Consider the following 14,883-nt stretch of genomic DNA (forward strand, 5'->3'; position numbering starts at 1 on the left):
AGAAATAGAATTAAGCCAGCTTCAGCACTAACTATTTCATCTTTTTAAGGGAAGATTACGTGTGTCATTTTTGTGGAAGCCACTTTTCCTTATGGCCCTATGGCCTTCCTGATTGGAGTAGAGGGAAAGAGCGCTCCCCTAGGAGTGGTACTGATTTTGATCATGTCTTTGAGGGGCCTGGTTGAGAGATGGACCGGAATGTAAACAAATGATTCATCCCGTGGAATCCGGCACTTGGCTCAGCCTCCGTTATCAATGTGTGTGCGGATCGTTTTCCACAGCCAGGGAGGAAAAACACTCTGTACCCTCACGCAAAATAAAAATAATACAGATACTGTGTCGAGTTTTGGTCCCCAAAGAACCAAATCTTGAGCCTTTCTTGTAAGTCTAGACTCTGGGCAGAAATAACCTCATCCCTGGCTTTCAGAGTTGATGTCTGAGGATGTAACACAATGTGTGGATGGTAACTGTGTGCGGAGTTTTAGTTTTTCCACCATGAAAACACAGACATAACCATGGTCATCTTGTGGCGTCTTTAATGTTAGATACTTGTTTGTTGTTTGTTTTTCTATTATTGGATGAGATTGTGTTGCTGAAGTCTGACTCCCTTGCCCCTTTTGCATAAACAAACTTCTTTTTGGGGGGCGCCTGGGTAGCTCAGTCGGTTGAACGTCCAAGCCCTCGTTTCAGCTCAGGTCACGATCCCACGGTTTGTGAGATCGAGCCCTACGTCAGGCTCTGTGCTGACAGTGCAGATTCTCTCTCTCTCCCTCTCTCTCTCCCTTCCTCTCCTCCTCCTCTCTCTCTCTCTCAAAATAAATAAATATTTTTTTAAAAACTTCTTTTTTTGCGTTTGGAACACTTTTCGTTTCTAAACCTTCCCTTGACAGATACCATTCGGGAGTCTGATTTCAGTTTTCAAGAAGCCAGGTAACGTGTCCCTCTTTGCGGAGCCACACAGAACATCTGAGGGGCCCCAGGGCCCGGGTGCCTGCTTTGCCACGGCTGCATCCCTGGGCTGAACTCTCCTTCCCCGTGAACTGGTGTCAGGGTCCTTGTCTGCCCAGGCCCGAGGGACAGATATGGCCTCATTGGAAGGATGGGAGCATCGTGGGTCTGCCTCACTCGGTCCCTGTGTATTTCACGAGGTAGAGCTTAATCTCAAAGAAGCGTCTACCCCTGGGACCGTAGGTAGGCAAGGAGGTGTTGTGCGAGTCCCGGGGGACTTTGGTGACCTTCACACTATCCGTCACTTGGGGCCACTTATAGGGCAACCGTGTATTTGGGAGAAAATATTGAGACGCCTGGCCTGATACCGGGACCACATTTGGCAGAGTCTGCATGGGAAACCCAGGAAGCCGTCCAGGGAGGCGTCTTAGCTCCGGTGGGAAGCCATCACATCAGTGTGTCTCTGGTTCATTGTCAAAGCCCCGGGTTCCTAAGGGCCCTGCCTCGGCACCCATGGTCGTCTGGTGTGTCTTTGCCTTAATTGAAAGAGTTTTTTCCCAATGGAAGGATTTACTAGCAGAGCACACGCCGTGTCCCTGTGTCACCTCCAGGGTGAGAACCCGAGTGCTGAAATCGCCCACATGTGCTCCGTTCGGCTCGGGGGAAGGAGAAGAGCTGCTCACAGCTTGGGAAGGTGCGGACCGAGGTGTCTTTCCTGTGAAGCAGCTGCTGCTCGGCTAGTGGTGTGGACACTTTCTGGTAACCTGGTAACCACCTGTGTTTTGGTCTATCGATTAGACTCCTCCTTTCCTCCCTGCGCTGTCAGTCACACTGCTGTGTGTCACCCGTCCCCCTCCCTCCCCCCCTCACCCAAAACAGGGACCCGGCACATGAGCCAGCTTGAGCCAAGTTGGAAACAGCGGCTGGTCCTGGATGAGCCGGTGATCCAAACCCGTCCAGTGAGAGTCCTTGCCTAGACCGGTCTGTGGTGTTCAGAGAGGGAGGCTCGCTTCTTCTGGGCCTGGGGATGCCGAACAGGTGGGGGGGGTGGGATCCAGGAAGCTGTGGCCCTGGGGTGGGGGCTGGGGGAGGGAGAGTCAGGTGGCAATGCTCAGACTCCATCTGGGGACCGGGCTCCTACGCCTCAGTGCGTCCTCCCTGCTGGGGTCTACAGATGCCTCCCCACTGGTGTTTGTTTTGCTTGAACCGCTTCAATTTGGGTTTCTGTCGCTTTCAACCAAAAGAGTCCGGACCAAGAGTCTCGTCCTGAGGCAGTTGCCCGGGTGGTCAAAGGCACAGATTGCGGCTTTAGGCTTCCTCAGTCCGGATCTTGGTCCCGCTTCTTGAGATGGGTAGCTGGCCGGCACTGAGGCACCCTAGCCTGTCTCCTTGGCCGGAAGATGGGCCAGCGTCTCTGCTCTAGCTCCGGAGCCCCTTTCCCGAGCCACGGGACACGCTGTGCAGCGTTCGTGATGGCCTCTCACAAAATGACCGTATGCCGGCGTTCACTATGTGCAAGTCCTCGTGGGAAGCGTCAGGGGTTCCTTCACTTATTTATGCCGACAGTGTCTTGTTCTAAAAGGGATTTATGCCTTTGTGATAGCTGCCACAAGATTCTGAAAGATGAAATGGAAATGAGTGAAGAAATTGGGGCATCGAGGGTTGGGAAGCTAAGGTAAACCTAGGAGTGAGATTAGTTAGCCAGGTAGGTTCAGATGAACCAGAAATATAATTCTTTTTTTTTTTAATGTTTATTTATTTTTGAGACAGAGAGAGACAGAGCATGAATGGGGGAGGGACAGAGAGAGAGGGAGGCACAGAATCCGAAGCAGGCTCCGGGCTCTGAGTCGTCAGCACAGAGCCCGACGCGGGGCTCGAACTCACAGAGCGTGAGATCGTGACCTGAGCCAAAGTCGGACGCTCAACCGACTGAGCCACCCAGGCGCCCCCAGAAGTGTAATTCTGAGCTCACCAGCAGCTTATGCGAAGAGGGAGCTGCGAGCAGGTATAGGACTCTCGCGTCTTCATCCTGATGTTTTCACATCTTGGGGCCTCGATGACCTAGTGAAGGCCCTGCCTGCCCCAGGCCCCCAAACCCGCCGAGATTATTCAAACTAGCCAATCCCAAACCTGCTTACCCTGCCTCAGTGGAAGCCACCAGGAAGGCTCCGGGCGACGAAATGTCACCTGCGCTCCAACCACCGCCTCACTGACCTGGTGTTCCCTCATTTCTAGGGAATCCATGGGTATAAAAACTGCTTCCTTCGTGACAGATATTTCCACGTCTGTGTATCTTATCACACCCGCGTACAGCAAATCCCTGGCAGGTTCTGCAGCAGTGACTCAGGGTATCCGTGGTATCCAGTGAGAAAGAGAAGTGCAATTATTCAGTAAAGCGAGGCCAAAGGCAGTTGTCTCCAGTAGCCCTCTTAAAGAGGACTTTAAGTTGCGTCCTGGACTGAGCAAAGTCCTCAAAGACAAATGCAGAATTTGAGAGGAGGCTTTCAGCGGCAAGTAATAGGACACTGGCTGAAATAGGCTTAAAGACCACAGTTCAGAGGTGAGAGCGGTGCCATGGAATTTAGAGCCTCAGGAGAGGCTGGTTTCTTTGTGATTCTTTTTTGTTTGTTTGTTTGTTTTTGTTTCATCCCTGAGCGCTCTCTGAGACACAAAAAGTTCCATTTATCTTAATGTGGTAGGAAAACATTTCGAAATATTAGCTGCTCCTTTAAAAAAAATTTTTTTTAACGTTTATTTTTGAGGGAGAGACAGAGGGTGAGTGGGGGAGGGGCAGAACATTTCGAAATATTAGCTGCTCCTTTAAAAAAAATTTTTTTTAACGTTTATTTTTGAGGGAGAGACAGAGGGTGAGTGGGGGAGGGGCAGAGAGAGACGAGAATCGGGAGAGGGCTCCAGGCTCTATAGGTGGGGCTCGAACTCATGAACCGTGAGGGCCTGACCTGAGCCAAAGTCAGACGCTTAACCGACTGAGCCACCCAGGTGCCCCTTTAAAAGGCTGCTCATTTTTATTCTTGGTATTCCTTTGTATCCCATGGCCCTTCTTTCCAACATTAGAGGCCAAGTTCAGAGTCAGAAAACAATCAAATTCTTAGCCTTGACACTAAAGAAAATAGGCTTGTGAGGACCAGAGAGGAGTAATGTCTTGAAAACTGAGGATTTCAATTGGCAAGAGCCGGGCTTTAAGGGAGATCAAAGGTCTCAGAACTGAAGAGCTGTTTGAAGTTTGCCTATAAATGACAGGAAGACGCTTGCAAGTGACATTTGGGAGAACGCTTACCTATAGCTTATTTTCTTCACCACAGAATGAGGACAGGCAAGCTCTTTGGGGCTGCAGGAAAAGAGGTTTTCCAAGTTTCGGATGGTAGGGTAGTGGGGAGGCCACCTATGCCGTCAGTTTCAGAGAAGAAACTCTGTGGCAGGCACACCCAGGCTGAATGAGCCATGATCATGACCCCTCGATATGTTGATAATGACCCCCGAGCCCTGGGACGTGGCCAGCACGAACCAGAGCATGGAGCAGGATCTAAGTGGGGTCTTCAGGGGGGTGAGGTGGTCAGGCTGGATCCGGGAAAGGTCCTGAGACCCCGGGAGGTCCCCACAAGTGCTGAGAGAGCTGGGGGTCCTGGGGAGGAGGTTGTGACTCCTTGCAGAGCTGGAAAGGACGCACAGTTGTGGGAATGAGGTCCCCACAGAAGGGCCACGTGGGCACAGGTGGACTGAGCTCAGCACCTCCTCATCAGCACTCACCTGAGTCCCCCCAGGGCCTTGCCACATCCCCAGGGGAGAGGAGGGCAGAAACATCCGATTTTAAGTCATAAACTGACTTCACAGTCATTAACGAAATTTACCTGGAAATAACAAGATTCTTTTTGCTCTTGGGAGAAAACAGGGACTCAAGAAAAAGTATAGCATGGTTATAGAAAATACGGTTTCAGTTTTGCACAGCTGAGCTAGCTGCCAAGTTCTAGGGAAACGCTCTCTCTCTCTGTGGGGTATTTTGGTATTTAGTATCTCAGCGGTTGTTTCACTCCCAGCTAATACCCAGTTATTATGACCTTTTTTTAATGTTTATTTATTTTTGAGAGAGAGAGAGCATGGGGGTGGGGGGAAGGGACAGTGAGGGGGACAGAGGATCCCAAGCGGGCTCTTTGCTGACAGCAGACAGCCTGATGTGGGGCTCGAACTCACGAACTGAGAGATTATGACCTGAACTGAAGTCAGACGCTTAACCAACCAACCCACCCAGGCGTTGCTGGCTATTACTGATTATTAACATGAGTCTCAAATTTTCTCTGGCTTGTCTATATTTTCTTGATTTTGTTATTTTTCGATAATGAGCATTATTGCAATGGCATTTATTCATTCAATAAGCACTATTGAGGACTTCTAGACAGCTAAAGCATTGTGCCCCAGTTTGGATCAGGTTCAGTTGTGAGTAAGAGACACAAAATAACAGTGGCTTAAATAAGATAAAATGGCTTTCTCTTTCCTCTGAAAGCCTGAGGATAGACCATCCAGGACTGGAATTGTGGCTCTACTCCACAAAGTTCTCAGACACCCAGGGCCATCTCTCTTGCTTCGCGTGGTTTTAATTTGCATCATCAATGATGCAAATGTGGTCCAATGTGGCTGCACAGGTCCAGTTGTCACACACACATTCCAGCTAGCAGGAAGGAGGGAGGCAAAGGACGTGACTAGCTGTCTTACGGAAAGCTCCTGGAAGCTGCTATTTAGTGCTTCATTGGTCAAAACTTGGCCAAAATGCATCGCTTCAAGGGTAACCCAGAAAAGTCATTTTTATTCTGAGCGGCCCTGTGCTCAACTAAAATGTGGGCATTCCTTAAAAGTGTAAGAAAGGAGAATGGTTTGGGGGGCGGATAACGGGCACAGTTCTTTAGGGATGCTTTATTTATGTCTATCCAATTCAGCAAACATTTATTGAGCAATTATTAGGAGCTAGGTACTGGCGGGACAGGTCCTGGAAGTGTCCTCCCTGGCGAGCCCTTATCCTCTCCTTGCTGTGCTCCCTCTGATGAGGTGTGCTCCTCCCTGCTGTCGGCACAGAGCCCACTTCAGATCCTCTGTCCCCGCCCCCTCTCTGCCCCTCCCCTGCTCATGCTCTCTCAAAAATAAATAAAACATTTAAAAAATAATGAGAACAAAAGTTTTTTTTTTCTGCTAGCCCTATCGCCCCAATGTTGAACTCTGATAGGTAAGTGATTCTGTTTTACCCGCCTGATGCTTTGATTCTTTATGAAGAATCCCCTAGCCTCCATTTAAATTACCTCCAGGCCTTGAGGGTGAATCATCAATCAGTATTAAATCTCTCAGACTCAGAGTCACAGACTCTTAAAGCCAGAAGGGTCTCAGGGAGCGCCGAGCCCGAAGCCCTCTGTAGACACAGGAGGACCCGTCAAGCCCAGAGGCGGGCAGAAGCTTGCCGGGGCTCTCAGGTGCCCGGGGTTTGCGGCCCTCCAGCCCCCACTGCCTCCCTCCACCGATGGCTCCTGGCAGAGAGCAGCACGCTGGGCAATCCCAGGCCTCAGTCACGCGTCACCCAGGCAGTGCTGGGGGAGGAGGTCGTAACTGACTGACGTAACTGACGCTTCATCCTGTTCCTTAATCCCCAGGTGACCTGTCCCAGTTCTGCAGATGCGCATTTCTGAGCCCTGCATGAGGAAAAACTCAGATTTGGATTTGTATCCTCTTGCTCCCCAGGCCCCTCCCCCACCTCTCCCTGCTCCTCCCTCCCAGCCGCCTCAGTGTCACCCCTGCGGCCCTTGCCTACCAGTGCTTGCTACCGCTGGGTGCAGGGGGAGGGCCAGGGTGGCTCGGCACCCTGCCCATCGCAACCTCTCCCGGGGAGGCCCCCACCTGTGACTTGTTGTCCTGGAAGTGACCCTCCCAAGTCATAAGTGATGGAGTGTATGGAGGCAGGATTATCCCTCTACTAGGGATAATGACTTGGATGCCAGTGACCTCTCTTGAGTGGGACGGAAGGGCTGAAGTTAGGCCCCGGGGCGCTGGGGATCAGCCCGGCCCTGACACACCGGGGGAGGCGGTCTCAGAGGTGCCCCGGCCTCTCCCCTGCCCCCCGCCAGGGGACAGGGTGCCAACTGCCGGTCATACCACCTCCCGCCTTCATGTCCCAGCAGAGGGAATGGGGTGGAGTGAGGGATGGGGTGAGGCTCCCTTGATGGGGCGGGGTGGGGGGAGGGGAGAGCCTGCCAGACCAGAGGCAGGACCCTGGTGGGATCTGAAGGGACAGAGCAGCCCCACCAGAGAGAGCATCACCCAGAGAGAGAGCCACTACCCTCAGCCTCCTTTGCCAACGGGGATCCCCCCCCCCCCCACCCCCACTCCCCGGCGAGCCTGGCTCCTGGTCCCTCCCTGGCCCCTTCCCTGCAGCACCGTCCCTGGTCCCTGTCCCCAAAGTGGTGTCTAGCGGGTCAGGAGGCAAGAGCAGAAGCGCAGCCGCCCTACCCACCAGCCAGCGCCCTGGGCACCACTGGGGCCTCCGGCCTGAATCCTGGGGCGGGGCAGCCGGCGGCCAGAGCTGTGCCCTCCGTGTGCCAGCACAACACATGTACAGATGGGGCGGCGGAACAGGTCAGGAAATGAAGAGTAAGGGAGCATCACGATCCCACAGACACAAAACCAGCCCCCTGCCTGCCTCTCCCTGGGGAAACGGATCCCGGTTCATCTCACTCAGGGACTTGGCATCTGGCCTGGGGTGAGTTGGGGCTCTCTGAGCCCTCTGGTCTGGACCCTCCTTTAATGCACCGGGGGGGGGGGTGGGGCACACATGTCCCTGAGGGGGGGGGGGGGAGAAGGGTGGTGTCTCATCTGTTCCACCAGGAGGCAGCGAGGTGATAGGAGCCCCCCCTCCACCCCCGCCTTCTCCCCCCTGCTTTTTTGCTGCCGCATCTGTCTCTTGTGCAGGTCAGAATTCCTCGCAGAAAATCTAACGAAAGGAGAAAAGCACATTTTCAAGCCCGAACAGGAAAGATGCTTCCCGGAAGTTATGACGTCATTGCATCTGGGGGCACTGCGCTTTTGTGGTGAAGAAAAAGGATGGTTAGTATTCCTGTTAGATGCAGACTGGTGGGTGGGTGGGTGGGCGGGTGGCCAATTTCTCACGCATCATCCTAAGTAGAAGGCGTAGCTGCGTCTCCGCCCAGCTATTCTCCTGGAGTTCATTTGCAAAAAAACTTGCTCTGAGTTTTCCTACAGGAAAAGAACGTACCCTATTATTTTATGAGAAGGGGAAACACAGGCCACAAATCCCTGGTCCTCTTGGCCCTCGTCTACCACACCCTTCCCCATCCCTGGCCACGTGGCTGCCCGGGAGGAACCCGCTGGTCGATGCTCACCCCCACAGGACGGCATGAAACATTTCCCTGACTCCCAGCCCGCTTACGGGTAATGTTTTCAGGGCACAGACGAGAGTGGGGTGAAGCGTGTTTCCAGGTCCCGCTCCCCAACAGACCCGTCCTAATCTGGCGCCTTTTGGATGCGATGGGAGTGACATCATAGGTCCGGCTACAAAAATGGCCCCAGGTCGCCAGTAGACTGAGCCCCCCAAAATTGTAGAGCCAGAGGTCTGTTGGGCCACCTGTCAGATCGACCCTTAAGGCCACAGACACAGCCTCAGTGGGGTTCCCCCTGGAGCATGTACTCCTACTGTTTCTTCCTCTGTTTCCCAATCCTTATCAGAAAACTCAGTGTCTCAGGTCAGGGAGGGCTGTGGGGAGGTGGGATTAGACTTGGTCAGTGAATCTTTTTTTTTTTTTTTTAATTTTTTTAATGTCTATTTATTTTTGAGAGAGAGAGAGACAGAGCACGGGGGAGGGGTAGAGCGAGAGGGAGACACAGAATCCAAAGCAGGCTCCAGGCTCCGAGCTGTCAGCACAGAGCCTGACGCGGGGCTCGAATTCACGGACCGTGGGATCATGACCTGAGCCGAAGTCAGACGCTTAACGGACTGAACCACCCAGGTGCCCCAGCCTGTGTTTTCTTTTTTATGCTACGTGAGAATATCAGCCATTACAGAGCCACGGCCTTTGGTCTTTGAGTGAGCTCGCGCTTGAGGAAAAGTGTTCCATATTCCAGAGACGGTACCTGTTCCTTCCTCGCCCGCGTGAGTCAGGAATCCTTGTCTCTGGCAGACGGAATATACCCCGTCCCCTCGACTGAGAATTCTACTCTAGAAATAAACACATTTGTACGCCTGACTTGGATCCTCTGTTCCCCTCTCTCTGCCCCTCCCCTGCTTGCCTGCTCTCTCTCAAAAATAAACACTTTCCGGGGCACCTGGGTGGCTCGGTGGCTCGGTCAGTTAAGCGTCTGACTTCGGCTCAGGTCACGATCTCGCGGTCCGTGAGTTCGAGCCCCGCGTCGGGCTCTGGGCTGATGGCTCAGAGCCTGGAGCCTGTTTCAGATTCTGTGTCTCCCTCTCTCTCTGCCCCTCCCCTATTCATGCTCTGTCTCTCTCTGTCTCAAAAATAAATAAACGTTAAAAAAAATAAAAAAAAAAAAAAACACTTTCCAGGGGCACCTGGGTGGCTCAGTTGGTGAAGTGTCCGACTTCGGCTCAGGTCACGATCTCACAGTCTGCGAGTTCGAGCCCCGCGTCGGGCCCTGTGCTGACAGCTCGGAGCCTGGAGCCTGCTTCGGATTCTGTGTCTCCCTCTCTCTCTCTGCCCCTCCCCCACTTGCACTCTGATTCTCTCTCTCTCAAAAAAAAAATTGAATAAATAAATAAGCATTTGTTTTTAACCAAGATGCCGATTCGAATTCAGTAGATCTGAGATGGTCAGGGATTCTGGCTTATAACCAGGTCCCTGGTGATGCGAGGCCGCCGGCCTGTTCCACGGAGGGAAGGCGGTGTCTCCCCATGTGTGGTCCTCAGGCCGTCTGCATCGGAGTCCCTGGAAGCACCTGGGCTCCCCTACAGCCAGAATCTAGGGGAGGACCCCCCGGCACCCGCAGTTCGGTAAAAGCCCCAGACGACTCCGGTGCAGACGGACGCCGGTGAGCAGCTGCTGTAGGGACGAGAAACACGGTCACTCGTGGCAGAGCCGAGGTTGCAATGGCCCATGGGCTTGTGCCGCTGCCGTGTGCGATGGTGTGCTCCTTCTGTGCCCCCAAGTTTTGGCCTCCTGACTCCCCAGAATAGATCTGCTTCGTGGGATGGCTACCGTAATTACCAATAAGGTCAGATCTGGGTGTAAAGAGGCCCTAGGGGGAACTGGGGCCTGAAGGAAAAATGACTCAGGAGAGCATCGGAGCCGGGGCAGGATGGGGAAGGACCCTCACCCTGCTTTGTTTCATGGAGCCTCCCCTGTACCTCCAGCACTCGGCCCAGAGCAACCACCTGGGCAGGCAAGGAGGCCAGGGGACCCACGGGAACCGTGCACAGCCGGCAGGCCGGAGTCCGGATGCCGACAGGAGATGCAGCCTTGGGGGCTGGGCCAGCCCTGCGGGTCCCCCGTAAAGCACTGCCCAGAAATGCAGGCCAGCCCGGCACACGCTGCCCCTGCCCCAGCCCCCAGCAGGACCCACGCTGGGTGCTTTGCATCCACGCTGGGTGCCCCGCCCCCCGCCTTCTCCCTCTCCCCCTTCGTCCCGGGAATATGTGGGGTGCAGCTGCTAAATGTTGAGTGGGCACTAAAGAGAGAAGAGCCAGCAGAGGTCACAGAGTATGGGCCGACACAGACAGCTGAGCAAGCTCCTAGATCCGCTGTGATGAGTGCGGCAAGGGTAGTGGAGTTGTGTGCTGCGGTGCAGGGGGAGGCGGCTGCTGGAAGCGGCAGTTGCCCGGAGTCAGCTCTGGAAGCTGGACAGTTTGATATTCTAAGGCGGAAGGTCTTTCCACCCGTAAGCAGCACGGCACCGGGGCACTTAGGCTGAGCGGGGGCTAGGGGAAGATGAGGCCAGAGAGGCAGGCAGGGGCCAGATCAGGAAAGGCTTTCTGAGTCCTGCCAAGGAGGCTGGCTTTTCCTCTCGCAGGAGCCCCCCATCCGGTCGTCAGCAGGGGAGCCTTGCGTGAGGTCCCCGAGGCGGCGGCCGTGAGGAGGAGATCCTGGAGAAAGCATGCACGGCTGACCGCCTTGGAAAGAAGGGCCGTGTTGGTGAATCAGTCCTGCGCTTGAACTAGTAGAGATTTTGGCAGACTGAAGTGCCCGTCACGGGTCAGTTTTCCTCTTACTGCCCTTCGAACCCCATTTGAAAAAAAGATATTGGTGCCCCGGATAGATCTGTTCAGTGAGGACAAAGAGGCCATCCATCCGCCACGAAGAGGGAAAAGTTAGCAGTGGTGGCGCCCAGCCCTCAGTTCAGTTGCAAACAATTGACAGGGAAAATACTCCTCATGGTCAGAGAAATGGTTAGTATAGTCATGACTAAAGAAAACAGAAAAAAAAACTGACCTTAAAAAATCTCAATAGGAAAGCAGGCAACGGACATGTACAAACAAATCATAATTATACATATTGTTTTATTTTAGAGAGAGAGAGAGAGTGCGTGAGTGGGGGAGAGAGGCAGAGAGAGAGAGAGAGAGAGAGAGAGAGAGAAACAGAGAATCCCAAGCATGCTCCACACTCAGCACAGAGTTCGACGCGGGGCTTGATCCCATGACCCTGGGATCACGACCTGAGCCCAAATCAAGTGTCAGATGCTCAGTCAACTAAGCCACCCAGGTGGCCCCCCCGAAACAAATCACGATTTAAGATACATATTCTGTAGAAGCACAAAGGACATAAAATAAACACACAAACCAAAACACGTGAAAAGTGTTTAACACTGTTCGTGATCAAAGTCACGGCCACGTAGGCACTGAGAGTTGGCGCTCTTCGCGTATCAAATTGGCGATATTTAAGGAGCTAACACGCAACTCTGGACTGAGAAGACTTAGTGGTGTGGGCAGCCTCCCAGCCATCCCGGTGGGGGGGGGGGAGGGGGGGAGGGAAACGGGGAAACTTTTCCGAAAGCAATTTAGACAATTAAACCCCAAAGCCATAACAGTGCCCTGTCTGTGATTTTACTTCCAGGAATCTATCTTAAGGGAATAATGAACGAGGCTGCAGGGATGGATGTACAAGGACACCGTAGTGCTATTTATGATAAGCCTAAATTGGAAGAGGTAAGTCATGGATCGAGGCTAGCCCAGTTTGATAAGCTATGTTGCATGGTGTGGGATGGACCACTGAGCAACCACTAGACGTGTGTACTGAAGGATCTTGAACCGATCGAGGGAAATGCCCACGGGGCATCTCACATAAAACCAGTATATTAAACCACAGAATCGGCAGGGTCCCAATTTTATTGTTTAAAATGAGCATACACTTAAATAAGTGTTAGAAGGGCACACAACCAAATGGGGGAGATTATGAGGATTTTCTTTTAATGCGATTTCCCCCTTTCCCTGTAGTTGGCAGTTTTCTACAACGAATGTTTTCCTAATTATGTTTGAAAACTTAGTCTACGAAGCCTCCTCGCCCCATCGAGTGACACGGTCCTCAATGCCACAGCAGGTTGAGGCTGGCCTCAAGCTGTGGTTTGGGGCAGGTGGGGTGGCAGGTGGCCCTTCGTGGGCCAGGTTCGCAGAGTGTCACCGCATCATCGGTCCCCGCGGAGGGCCTGTGACCACAGAAAGGAACTCCACCAAACCCAAACTCACATCTCCCTATCTCAGCGTCCTACCTGCCAGGTCCCCAAATTACCCGCAGCCAGCTCCATTCCGTATGAAGGACGTGCACTGGAAGGAAGGTTGCAGTTAAATTACTTAGTCTTGTAAATTTTGCCCAAACCAAGGACTTTCTAAAAACGTTGCTAGAGGGGCGCCTGGGTGGCTCAGTCGGTTGAGCGTCCGGCTTCAGCTCAGGTCATGGTCTCATGGTCCATGAGTTTGAGGCCCACATCGGGCTCTGTGCTGACAGCTCGGAGCCTGGAGCCTGCTTCGGATTCTGTGTCTCCCTCTCTCTCTGTCCCTCCCGCACTGGCGCCGTCTCTCTCTCTCTCTCTCTCTCTCTCTCTCTCCAATTAAAAAAACAAAACCAAAAGGACAGAGTTTGGAGAGCTTCCTGGTTGTGAACACATGGGAATTTGGGGAGAGTGGTATCCTCAGAGAGGGCACGGGACCTCCTCACCCTTTCCCCATACCTTGCCCTACGTGTTTCTTCCATCTGATTGCTCCTTGTATAATGAATCGGTGATCTAGTACATGAGATGTTTTTCTCTGAATTCTGTGAGAGGCTCTAGCAAATTGATCAAACCCAAGGACGGGGTCACTGGAACCTCTGATCTATAGCTAGTTGGTCAGAGGCACAGGTAACAGCCTGGGCTTGCGACAGGCATCTGAAGTGGGGGGCAGTCCTGTGGGACTGAGCCCTTACCCTGTGGGATCTGACACCACCTACACCAGGTAGAGAGCGTCAGAATTGAGTCGAATTGTAGTACACCCAGCTGGTGTCTGAGAATCGCTTATTGGCGGTGAGAGGAAGAACCACACACGGGTCGGGACGGGCATCAGCATCATCAGATATGAAGCCAGCCCCTGAGGAGCTCAGGTTCTCGTTCAGAGCCCCAAACCTGCAGGACCCACAGCATTTTGTCCCAAGCTAGATTCCTAAGTCTTCCAGGGCACCAAATGAGCAGGGACCCTGGAGGTGGCCTCTCCGAGTCAGAAAAGCTCGGTCCCTTAGAAAGTTGAACCCTGTTCATACGAGGTCCTTGGAGTCACGGCTCTGGGGTCTCTGTCCAGGATGGGTCCTCACACACCTGAAAACCCGGCCGATGAGAGCAGGCCTTTGTTCCTACTTTCCCAGTGGGGCAGTTGGAAGGGGAAATGGGGGAATCGGCACGTTTGTTCAAAGGACTTGCTGAAGTCTGAAGGCTCAGATTCCTGAGCTCTGAGTGGAAGCCAGACCCTTGCGGGGAAGGACAGACACAGGGAAGGTATTTTTCTTGGATTCCTGGAGTGGGTTTGGGAACCAAGGTCATCAAGTGGATGGAGATCATGATTTACATTGTAGTTGAGGAGCGGGTGGGTGGGTGGAAATTGGGGTCACCTAAGAGACAGAAGCCATGCAATTTGCTTCGTATATGGCCGGCCACTTCTCGAGCAGGAGGCTTTGTTCTATCACCCAGTTGTCTGCGCTGCCGGCAGGAAAGCAATTTCGGGCACTCATTTAGAAATCAACATCCTTCCTGCAGCAAGTGCATACTCGCCCCGAGAAGGATCTGGCTCATTACATTTCTCCGGGGACCAGAAACCTTCTCCCAGGCTTGCGCTCACCCAGCACGGCTCCCGCATGACTCAGGCAGGGACAGGCGCAGGGCACACTGTTTCAGGACATAGGTGGCCTTGTAGACGGCAAACGCCTGGCGGAGCCCTGCTTCCCCCCCCCCCCCCCGCCCCCCCATTGCTGTGGCCCAGCCCTGCACTCACTTCTTACAGAGCTGAGGGATGGGGCTAGAAGCTGACTCTGTTGCCCATTTCAGTTGGGTCTTGCCCTCCACCCCCCACCTCTGGGGACATAGCCAGTGATAAATAGTATCACAATAAGGCCACCAGGGTGGTGGTGTCACGTGGGTTAAATCAATTCTTCGAACAGCCTCCTGCTTAGCGCACAGGCCCAGGCACGCAGAGGGCTTAGTGGACGGTTGGCCAATCGGTCTCTTTGATCCCCTTGATCTCCGAAGTGCATGCTGGGTCTTTTCAGACCACCGCTTTACATGCTACCTGGGATTACGCAGAATACCACCGGGTAAGGATTTTCGCAGTCAGGATTAATCCTGCTGGCCACCCTTCAAATAAATTCCTCGGCCAAGTCCTCTTCTGTTTCTCTGGAGAAGCCAAATCTGGACCATCAGCCCCGTCAGTGAGAAGGTGCTGAGCCCGAGGCCCGAGCC

The sequence above is a fragment of the Panthera uncia genome, chromosome D2 (assembly GCF_023721935.1).
Source record: "Panthera uncia isolate 11264 chromosome D2, Puncia_PCG_1.0, whole genome shotgun sequence".
Classification (NCBI taxonomy): Eukaryota; Metazoa; Chordata; class Mammalia; order Carnivora; family Felidae; genus Panthera; species Panthera uncia.